The sequence below is a fragment of the Pteropus medius genome, unplaced genomic scaffold, assembly GCF_902729225.1.
Source record: "Pteropus medius unplaced genomic scaffold, Ma_sr-lr_union100, whole genome shotgun sequence".
Taxonomy (NCBI): domain Eukaryota; kingdom Metazoa; phylum Chordata; class Mammalia; order Chiroptera; family Pteropodidae; genus Pteropus; species Pteropus medius.
In genome coordinates, this window is record NW_024349800.1 from 19,633,790 (window position 1) to 19,645,154 (window position 11,365).

Here is an 11,365-nt window from a genome sequence, read left to right on the forward strand (position 1 = left end):
CTGTAAGACTCCGTAATTCTTTTCCTTCAAGTGTTTTTGTGGGGTCAAATGAGAGAAGGGGAAGACATGTTTTTGTTTTCGTTTTTTTAAATAGGAACAAAGTCATTTTTTTAGTATTAAATTTATTAGGGTGACAATGGTTAATAAAGTTATGTTTCAAGTGTACAGTTCAATAATACATCATATGTATATTGCATTGTGTTCACCATCAAAGTCAAATTTCCTTCCACATCATATATTTGACTCCCTTTACCTTTATCTACCTCCCTCCTTCCCCCTTTCCCTCTGTAACCACTAAACTACTGTGTCCATGAGTCTCTGTATGTCTTGTTAGTTTGTTGTTTATAGTTTTATATCTCATGTATGAGTGAAATATATGTTTCTCAACTTTTTCTGCCTGACTTCTTTCACTTAGCATGATAATCTCAAGATCCATCTATATTGTCACAAATGGCAGTGTTTCATCTTTTCTTGTGTCTGGGTAATATTCCATTGCATATATGTACCACATCTTCTTTATCTAATCATACATCACAGCCACTGTGGAAAACAGTATGAAGGTTCCCCCAAAATTGAGAATAGAATTACCATACGACTCAGCAATACCTGTTCTGGGTATCTACCCCCAAAATTTAAAAACATTTATTCATAAATATATAGGCATCCCAATGTTCATTACAGTATTATTCATGGTGGCCAAGACTGAAGACATATTTATAAAACATTTGATGGTAGCTATCAAGAAGTCATAATCACAACAATGAAAACATGCACATTCAAGGAAAGTACATGGAGAGAGAACAGTCGTGAGCTATGTCTGAGCCATTACAATGCTGAAAGAGAAGTGGAAGAATGTTTTTATCCTCTTTTCAATGTATCATCCTTCAAATGTTTGCTTAGAAATTTCTAGACACAATGATATTAGTTTGCTGGAAGAAAACTTTTTACTTATTTCATGGAGTATAACATGGAAATAAGATACCTACTTATTAAAAATGAGATAGCTTCTGCAGGGTAATAGAGAAATTTTTATTTTGAACACTGGAACTGGAAAATTTGGAAACATAAAATTCTTATGAAATATTTGGCTAGATTCTAACTTTTGCAGAAAGTCTGAAGGCCAAAAAGAATGTAGAAAAGTAATCAATGTATGCATAAGGCAGAAAAATTAATGGCCCAAATCTTAGAAATATGATATGAACAAAGTTTAAAAGAACGATAATTAAGTAGCTTGAGAGAAGACTTCTGGCAGGTGACCTAATAACTTGTATTCTGTATAAGAAGAGTCATTATATTTTTAAAAATGAATCCTTATTGAAGTGGGAGCCAAAGCAACTGTATTTAATTATGGCAAGATAGACATGGGTGAGACCATTTTAGCATTTGGAATAATTATGACTGAAAATAAGTTCTTGAAAGTTTCTTTTCTTTTTCTTTGAAGATTTAGTATATTATTGATTTTGGATAGATGAAATAAAAGTCTGCTTTCAGAAATAATATGGAATGTTAAGGGGAATTAAAATTTGCAAGTTTAGAAAGTGGTTGTATAAAGTTGATTTAATATTGAAGTTATATAATTAACTGATATATTTCAAAAAACAACTCTGATCTCCAAACTATGGAAATTATAATAATGAAGTTATTAGTAAGCTAATAAGAACAACTCATGTGTAAATCTAAAATATCTGAACTATAAAATATAAATCAAGAATATCTCTGGAATAAATTTAACAATACCCTTTTATCCTGATGACCCATTTCTCAAAATTTATCTTATAAATAGAATTACAAGAATCTAAAACTATCTACATAGGGTTGTTTATTGCCACACTATTTAAAGTGGCAAAAAATCCCAAGCAAACTAAATGCATATCAATAGAAAAATTTATTAAATTATTGTAAATACCAATTAATAAACATTATTCAATCAAATAAATTTGAAATGTATCTGTAAAAAATGCAAGAGTTATTGTTGAGTGAGATAAGCAAATGAAGAAACAAGCATATATAATATTTACATTTTACTAAAAATCTGAGCATACATATATATGTTCTCAGATAATTATATGAGAATAGAAAATATGCAGAGGTTGTTACTGCTCACGATGAGTTGGTGGAATGAATGAGGAAGAGATTTGTAAGTTAGCTAGGTCCATAAGAAATGACAAAAATTGTTATAGTTGCCAAAAAAGTTATCATCTCGATATATTTATGTAAATTATGCTTATTTTTAAAAATAATATTTAAAACTATTTTGATGATATATTATCTACCTCAAATTTTAAGTTGTTGATATAATATGAAAAGAAATATCCCCATGTATTGTTGGTCAGATGGACCTGGGAGCTCAGGGATAATGATAAAAGGAGCAATAAGATAGGAATCCAATTTTTCCACAACACTGGTATATTAATGTTACTTAACAAACTCAGGAGTGAGAGAAATGTTCCAATCTTTATTTACTAATTAAATAAGACTAAAATAGTTGTTCTTTAAAGAAATTCAATATTGGTCTTTCTGTCAAGTTGATGGGGTTTTCCTGTTCAGGAATTAACTAAGAATGTATCCAAGAGACTTGGATAATGCCTGAAAAATAGAGGTAATTATTTCACTATCAGCATTGCTGATATCTCTGATCTAGCATACATCTTAAAACCAGGTGGTTTTAGTTGTATCATACTTGAAGTTCCTGAATTCTTGCTTCTAACTGAATGAAGTCTATCATTTCTGTATGAGCTGTATCTTTTCCATTTCTATCATTTTTCCTTAACTTTACTGTATAGCCACTAGGAAAGGGGTCTCAATACCTAATTTTCTTGGGTAATGATACAATTATTAATCTGAGGAGTTTACCAAATAGTACCACCCTAGTTTAGCAAAGAGCTTAATCTGCACCCTCCCCTCAAAATCCTCAAAAAACGAACAAAACTCCCCAAGAAAAAATAAAAAAACAGACACAATAAATTAATAACAACTAAACAATAAAACCCAACGATCATAAATTAAGCTTATTTCGAGGGACTTCTAATTTCCAACCACTTAGAAAAATCTTTCCTGAGGCAAGAAACACTGAAGTCTGGAATGCAAGGAGAGAATATAAAAACAAAATCCAAATTAATATATGAATAAATCATCTTGCCAAACACGTTCTTCCTAGTAATCAAATTTTAGTTTGGACTTCAATCAAAATCTGACAATCCTTATTAAAAGATTTGAAAACATCTCTGAATTCAGTACCCATAACATTAAAGAAAGTAGCATGGGTGGCACATAAAATTAATAGTAGGTATTACGACTATCTATTTGCAAAATTTGATAATTTAGTAGCTTATTTCTTTTTATCACTGAGTAATATTCCATCATGAGGAGTACAGGTAAAAATAATTAATACTTAAAATATCCTGTTGCCTTAAAATGTCAAGTAATAATTTTTGTGTCATTTGTCACTATAATTATGATATATTGTGCAAGGAAAAAAACAATATTTACCTTGAGTTTCAATGATTTTGAGAAAACATTTTTAAGGTTAGAAAAAGGTTAGAAAAAGGTATAAGAAAAGCTCACTGGAATTTTTAATATTAATTACATTAAGAGGCAACACTTTTATTCTTTTATCCTTGCCCTGAATAAAGATGTAGAGGCATAGAAGTTTCCATGTAAGAAACATTCTATTCAGTTGTCCAGAAAAACTGTAAGGATCTGAAAATACATGCAATAATAATAATACCATTATCATACTCAAGAAAATAAATAATAAATAATAATTCTTACTTCTTACCCAATGACTTATAATACTAGTAGATAATGTTCAATTTTCAAAAAAATATTGGGCATCTACTATGTGACAGGCACTCTTCTAGCTGCTTGGGATACAGAAATAACAGAAACAGATGCAACTCCCTAATGAAGCAGAGAATAATAATGTGGTTTCTGAAACTGGCTAGTATGGGAGGAAAGCTGATGAAATATATGTAGTTTTTGACTTCAAATAAGTTGTGACTTGTAGGATCAGGAGAGAATTAAAGGGATACTTATGGAATAATATAATAGACACTAAACCAAAAATGAGCAAAGGGTTACTTCTGATAATAGAGTGGTCTTAACAAGAGTCAGAGAAGGGTTATCGAAAGGAATAGATTTCTAAATTAAGTTTTGTAGTTCTATCAGCAATAATGAAAAGATAGAAATAACTTCATATGAAAGGAACGTGGGAGTGAGGGCAATACACAGAAGTAATTATAACCCTTTTAGTGCAGCTGGAGTATAAATCGCAGAATGGAGAACTGTAACAGATACAACTGAATAAAATAATGAGACATATGTTGAGAAGTTCCTTGTATATCATGGCAAGGAATTTTATTCTATGAATAGAGGAGAGGTATTTTATATTTATGAATGGAGATTATGTGGTAAAGCATGTGTTTTAGAAAGATCGTTCATGTTGCAGAGTAGAGATAGAGTAGAGAAATGAAAGATCAAGATAAGAGATGGTTTATATAACCTAGGAAAAATGAGATTGTGGTTTTGCGAAAGTGTTTTCAGTGAAAATAGAGAAAAGTGGACTAAATCAAAAGATATGAAGCAAATATTGACTATTAAGTAAAAAAATGAGGTTGCTGAGGAAAAAGCTAATAGTTAAGAATTCCTTCATCAATTCCTTCAACAAATACTGTTGAGCTTCTACTTATGCTGGTCAACTTTACAGACCCCTGGTCATCATCAGTGAATGAGGGAGAGAAAACATCCTGGCTATCATGGGAATTATATTTATCAGGGAAACACAGGTAATACAATCAACATAATAGATAGAAAAAAATAGTATATTTGAAAGTAATAAGCAGTACAGAAAAAAAGAAAAACCCAAGGACAAGTAAATGGTGATAAGGTTAAAAGGTATTGGTAAGAGAACTGGTGTCAAGAAAGATAAACGACTCTTTCAAGAGGATTTATTGCAATGAGGGCAAAAGTAATGGAGTGATGCCTAAAAAAAGGAAGTGTGGTAAAAAAAAAAAAGCCTTCTTTTCAGTAAAAGATTAAGAAAAAATACCATGCTTTTGTACTGATGAGTGTGATAAATTGGATAATAAAAAAAATAATAAGATGTAGGAAAGTTGAGAAGGGAAAACTGTTGGAGCAATGTCTGAATCAGTGAAAGGACATGATATATGGGGCACCAGTCAAATGAATCCAGTGTTTCAGACTCAGTCAACTAAGTGAATCATGTTCCCATTTGCTGAGTTAATATACATAGGAGGAAAAGCAAGTTCGGAAAGAAAGAACATAAACTCACTTTTGTATTTATTATAAGAAGTACATTCTTTAAGAAATGTATATGTATTGTTTGTACTGTTATCTGGAACAAGGGAACAAACAGGGGTCATAATATAACATGCTAACTACTTCAAATATACAAATTTAACTAATAAATAATATATGTTTTATCGTCCTACTTTGACAACCATACCTTCACAATGGAAAACAAAAAATATTGTTGTAAGCTTTAGTTTACATAACCAAAGGCTGGTAAAATTGTGAAGGCAAAAATATTTTCCTAACTTTATTAATGAATAATTGACATATAACTTATAAGTTTAAGGTGTACAATGTGGTGATTTAATACATGTATATATTATGAAATAATTACTAAAATAAGGTTAGTTAACATATTCACTTTTGTTAGTTGCCATTTTTGTGGATGTGGTTAGAACATTTAAGATTTACTCTCTTAACTTTCAAATAGTGTTGTTAACTATAGTCTATGCTGTACATTGGATCCTCAGAACTTATAACTGGAAGTTTGTACTCTTGACCACCATGACCCATATCCTTTATCCCTCATGCCCTGGCAACCACCAATTAACTTTATTTCTATGAGTTTAGTTATTAAGATTCCATATATAAGTGAAAGCATACAGTATTTGTATTTCTGTCTCACGTATTTCACATAGAATAATGCCCTCAAAATTCATTCATGTTGTTACAAGTGGCAGGATTTCCTTCATTCTCATGGCCAAATAATATTTCATTGTATATCTATATCTATCTATTTCTATATATCTATATCATCTATATCTATATCTATCTATATATCTTCTTTATCCATTCATCCATTGATGGACACTTAGGTTACTTCCTTATCTTTAGTATTGTGAGTAATGCTGCAGTAAAAATGGGAGTTCAGATATCTCCTTGAGATTGTTTTCATCTCCTGTCAATATATACCCAGAAGTGTGATTGCTGGATTATACAGTAGTTCTATTTTTTTTTTTTTAATTTTTGAGGAACCTCTTTACAGTTTTTCATAGTGGCTGTACCAATTTACATTCCCACCAAAGCGTACAAGAATTTCCTTTTCACTATATCCTTACGAATACTTGTGATTTCTTGCCTTTTTGATGACAGCTATTCTAACAAATGTTAGGTGATATCTCATTGTGGTTTTGATTTTCATTGTACTGACAATTAGAGAGTTGAGAATTTTTTCATGTACCTTTTCATCACTTGTTTATCTTCTTGAAAAAATGTCTATTTTGGTGCTTTGCCCATTTTTTAATCAGGTTATTTGTCTTTTTTGCTATTGAATTCTATTAGTTCCTTATGTATTTTGGATATTAACCTTTTATCAGATAGATGGTTTCAAACAATTTCTCCCATTCCACAGCTTTTCTTTTCATTTTGTTAATTGTTCCTTTTGCTGTGCAGAAGCTTTTTAGTTTGATAAATTTTCACATTAAAATTTTTGCTTTTGGTGTCATACCACTACAAAAACACTGTCAAGGCCAATGTTAAGAAGTTTTTCTTCTATGTTTTCTTCTAGAAGTTTTACAGTTTCAGGTCTTACTTTTAAGTTTTCAACACATTTTGAGTTAATTTTTGTGAGTGGTATAAGATAGTGATCCAGTTTTATTCTTTTGCATGTGAATATCCAGTTTTCCCAGCACCATTTGTTAAAGACACTATTTTTTTCCCATTGCGTATTCTTAGTTCTCTTAAAAATAGTAGTTTAATGTACAGGCATAAGTTTATTTCTGGGCCCTTGATTCTATTGCATTGGCCCGTGTATCTATTTGTGTCTGTTTGCCATTATCATACTGCCTTGATTAGTATAGTTTTGTAATATGGTCTGATATATATTCTTTATTTAGGTATAAAAGTATCTGGTGAGTAGTTAAAATTAAATTTTAGATTCATAAATGAACCATTTATATGTCAAATATTAGCATTGTGATGGGAACACATGAAATAATTTTGTTTCAATTTCATCTCATAAATTTCTATTACAAAAATTGTGATTTAACAATTTCTTAAAACAATATTTAGACCTATATATGTTCTTCTATATATTCTAATTGCTTTTCTAGTATGAAAAAAACAAGCTTAGAAGTGTGTTGCTCAATTTATTTAAACACTTCTTTTCTCAACTTATTAAAATATTTTGCCAACTGAGATAGTATTTTGATCTATAATAATCAGAATACAGACATTAGATTGCAGATTAGTTTTATAATTATTTTCTTCTTCACCATAATTTTTATTTTCTTATTCTAATTTATTTTTATTTTATTGCAACAAATGTTGGTGCATATTACAACCAGCTCTTTTGATTCAGGAAAAATGTAATTTTTTAAGTTTTAAATATTTTTAAAAATTTTAATTAAAATAGCTAAATTAGATCAGTTGCTTTAATCTATTGCAACATTATCAGCATATACATGTGTATGTATATATGTATACATATACATTTATGTGTATATGTATATATGTGTGTGTTGTGTCTATATTTAAATCTACATCTAAGCAATTTAAGTCTGGGTATTGCATTTTCAAGGCAAGTACATTTGAAATTCTTATGGTTACTTTCTTCATATATAAAGGGCACCCTTATTTTTCTTAATTCTTTGACTTATCCAGCATCTTTTTAAAGTAAATGTTAATCAACATCCTCACTGAGTGTTTGAGAATAGTTATAGGTTATATTTAATGTGGCCATAAAAATATTCTAAATGTGGACCACTATAGAAAATATCCTATGTAATCTTTGCATTGATTAAAAAAACTATAATGGTTATTTGCTGATCCTGTGTCTCATGGTAACAAATATAAACTATGCACTGTCAATTAAAAAAATTATTCTGTACTTTTAGCCAAAAATTTACTGCTGCTGAAAAACTCGTTTTTCATCATCATCTCTCCTAGAGCCATTAACATAATGCCAAAATCTATCTTTTTTAAGTTAAATACTAAAATTTTAGTTATTTATTTGTGTTATTATATTACAGTTATTGAATATAGAATTAGTCACAATTCTAGTACTTAATATCATCCAATTGTCAAAGAAAAAAATAATATCACACTTCGCATATGCTATACATTTTATCTAGCTAGTTATGCCGATATTTGTTATTTAATATCTGGAAAACTTTCACAGCCATTATTTTCAATGGTTGTAAATGTCATGCTAATTAAGTGCCTCCAGAACCAACATTTAGAACACAGAGGAACAAGAAAATTGATGCTTGGCATTATTGGAAAACAACAAATCCTTATGCAAGAATCGTTGAATTCATGCAATCTAAGAGAAAAGATTTGAAAGGAAAATGAGTTATCTTTTTACTTCTACCAATTAAATTCTTCCTGAGCTCTGAAGCAGTATCTCTCTCTAGTATTGGCAGAAGCACACCCTAATTCTCTTCACCACATTCTTAAGTCAGTATTTGCTTCTAGGACTTAGGACAAGCTATGTAAAGCAATGTTTTGTTCTCTTTACTCCTGACTCTGTGTGATAGTGGTAGTGGTGATGGTGGTGTGTGTGTAAATAAGGGAGAAAGACACCTCACAGCATCAAGACGATGCACTAGAAATTTTGAAGCCTGCCTAACAAACTTAACATTTTTTCAACCCAGAATAACAGGATCCAGAATTTTTAAATACACATAAAGAATATACAAAATTAAAAATTATATACGATTTCCAAAAAGTTAAGGAATATGACCCATGACAAAAAGAGAAAAATAGTCAATAGAAGTAGACCAAATAATATTTATATTAAAATTAGCAATAAAATACTTTAAAATAATTGTTCAGGTATGTTTAAAATGTTTCAGATGAAGGTGAACATGGGTGAAGTATTGGAGAATTTCAGGAGACATATGGAAACTGAAAAAGAACCAAATGAAAATACTGAAAAAAAAAACCATGGCATCTGAAACAAAATTTTATTGTCTATTTTATAGCAATAAATAGATTCTTGATCTTGAAGACAGGTACATCGATATTAGCCCACCTGAAGACAGGTACATCTTTAGAATTCTCCAGATAGGAAAAAAAAAAAGGTTTATACCAAAAAAAGCAGAACCTTTGTGTGAAATTATATTAAGCCTAAATGTAGTTACAATCCTAGTAGAGGAGAGAAAATTTATTTGAAGAGAATTGACTATTTTATTTTGAAATTTGTTTGTAAATTCGATTCTCAGGTCCAAAAATTTCAGTGGACACCAAGTATGATAAATCTATATAAAATTACATTTAAACACATCTCAGTCACTCTAAATATATATATATATTTATATATATATAAATATTTGTATATATATATAAATATTTATATATATATATATTTATATATATATATATATATATATATATATATATATATATATATATATATATATAACTTTTCCACAGCCAATGGAGGCACAGTAAGAAAGACATATCACATGAAGGGAAATTATGATATAAATTATGACTGAACACAGGCTAGAAGAGAGTATAACAACACCTTTAAGTGAAAACAAAAAAAATTACAAAAAAATAATATGAAAAATCCCATGTCTATCAACAGGAAAATGGATAATTAGAGTTGAATGTAACAAGCATTGAAATGTATGTGGTACAAGCAGATGTTTTATACACTACTTTGGGGAAAGCAAATATTTATAACTATTTTAGAAAAATGTTTAGTAATATTTAGTAAATCTGTATATGCATAACCTACACTCCATTAATCTCACTGTATGAAGATGACTATTACAGATCCATTTACATTTTTGTCCATTTCATACAAAGTGAAAAATATCCAAATCCTCATCAGCAATATATCATTACATTATAGTATATTTAACATTTACATAATCTTTATAAACATGATGTTGGACACATGACCTGAATCAAAAGAGTATATACTGTATGATTCCTTTTACATAAAGTAGAAAAACTAGGAAATAATTTTTTTCTGTTATAAGTTAGGGTGGTGGTTATCATTGCAGAGGCTGTGGTTGGAAGAAGGCAGGAGATGTCCTCTGAAGTTGCTGGTAAAATCCAGTTTCTTGACTTTGGTGCTAATTACAAAAGTGTGTTCAGTTTTTGAAAAAAACTGTCCATATGCTTTTCATTTTGTATCTATCTATCTATCTATCTATCTATCTATCTATCTATCATCTATCTATCTAATCTGTATCTATATCAACAACTATGTCTATATCAATATCAAAATCTATTTCTATAACAATTTAAAGTTTAAAAACTAGTAATATACATGGAGACAGGAAATAAGTCTCTCATTTCATCACAGAATCTTTAATTGCTTGATTTGCAGTCATGCAAAACACTACAGATAAAATCTTTATTTTCTTACAATAAACAGTGCTCTCCACCCACTGGTAAAATTGCTTTAATTTGAACAATTTTAATCACTTGGCTATTAAAATAATAGCCCCTTCGACATAAGACTGCCTAAATTGAAGTCAAATTAAAAAAATATCTACAGATATTTAATAATGTCTGCAATTTTTGTGTGATGATAATTCTGCTTTGAAAAAAAAATTAGAGTGGCTACACATTACTCAGTTTTCCTACATATTTTTGGAAGGAATGTGATTGTTTTCATTTTGGCAAATGTTATGGGTAAGTTGTATGCTCCACTCCAAATTCAAATATTGAAGTCTTAACCATCAGACCTCAGAATGTACCTCATCTGGATATAGAGTCTTCATAGAATTCAAATGAGGTCATTAGGGTGGGCTCTAATCTAATGCAACTGAATAAATTTTCCTCAGAAAAGGGGAAATTAGAACACAGAGGTAGAGCTGCATAGTAGAAAGATAACGTGAAGAGACAGAAAGAGAACACGGCCATCTGCAAGCCAGTGACAAGTCTAGAATTGATCCTTCCCTTACAGACCTCAGAATGAACCAATCCTATCTATACCTTGATTTCAGACTTCTAGTCCCAGAACTGTGAGACAATATATTTCTGTTGTTTAAGCCACCAGAGTTGTGGTACTATGTTACAGAAGCCTTGGTAAATAAACGTGGGTTTTGGTACCAGCAAGTGGGTTCTGTTTCAACAGATCATTAAACATGTGGAA